Source organism: Myotis davidii, unplaced genomic scaffold (assembly GCF_000327345.1).
Source record: "Myotis davidii unplaced genomic scaffold, ASM32734v1 scaffold43, whole genome shotgun sequence".
Taxonomy (NCBI): domain Eukaryota; kingdom Metazoa; phylum Chordata; class Mammalia; order Chiroptera; family Vespertilionidae; genus Myotis; species Myotis davidii.
Genome location: NW_006294590.1, coordinates 1,914,071 through 1,914,720, shown reverse-complemented (window position 1 = coordinate 1,914,720; position 650 = coordinate 1,914,071). Strand labels below are relative to the sequence as shown.

The 650-nt window shown below is 52.8% G+C and overlaps 1 protein-coding gene across 1 annotated transcript in view; it reads right to left on the bottom strand.

Moving 5' to 3' along the window:
• The window catches only part of FZD10 (frizzled class receptor 10), a gene marked incomplete at its 5' end in the record, with an annotated part of 7,405 nt that overhangs the window by 5,750 nt on the left and 1,005 nt on the right, over positions 1-650 (bottom strand). The window lies entirely within an intron of this gene.

Sequence of the window (650 nt, the reverse complement as noted above, 5' to 3'; positions counted from 1 at the left end):
GCGGCGAACCCACTACTTAACCACAAATTACTTACAAAGAGGCGACTTCCCCGGGGAGCCCTCCTTCCCTGCAAACAAACCCACCCCCCTGCCCCAGCCTGGACTCCCAGGGCAGCCGGCCCTCCTGAATCTCAGGGTGAAAACGTTTATGAGCCCAGCCCGTGTGGCTCAGTGGTTGAGCGTCGACTTGGGAACCCAGAGGTCCCGGGTTCGATTCCCGGTCAAGGGCACCTGCCTGGGTTTCGGGCTCCATCCCCAGTAGGGGGCGTGCAGGAGGCAGCCCATCCATGGCTCCCTCTCATCATGGATGTTTCTTTCTCTCTCCCTTCCTCCCAGAAATCAATAAAAACATATTTTAAAAAAACAACCCCCCCCCAAATACCGGTTTATTATTAGTATTATCATTATTACTTTTTAAACTTTTATTAAAAAACAAAAACCAAACCAACAACAAACCAACCAACAACCAGCCAACCAACCAACCAAGAAAAGCACCCGTTTGGCTCCGCCGGCCACCGTCTCCCCGGGGGAAAGTGTCCTGGCTTTTTTTGTGGGTTTTTTGTTTTGTTTTGTTTTGTTTTGTGTTTTTCTGGCCGGTTCACACGCAGGCGGGCGGCTGTGCGGGCAGCTCGTACTTGCCGGGGTGCGCC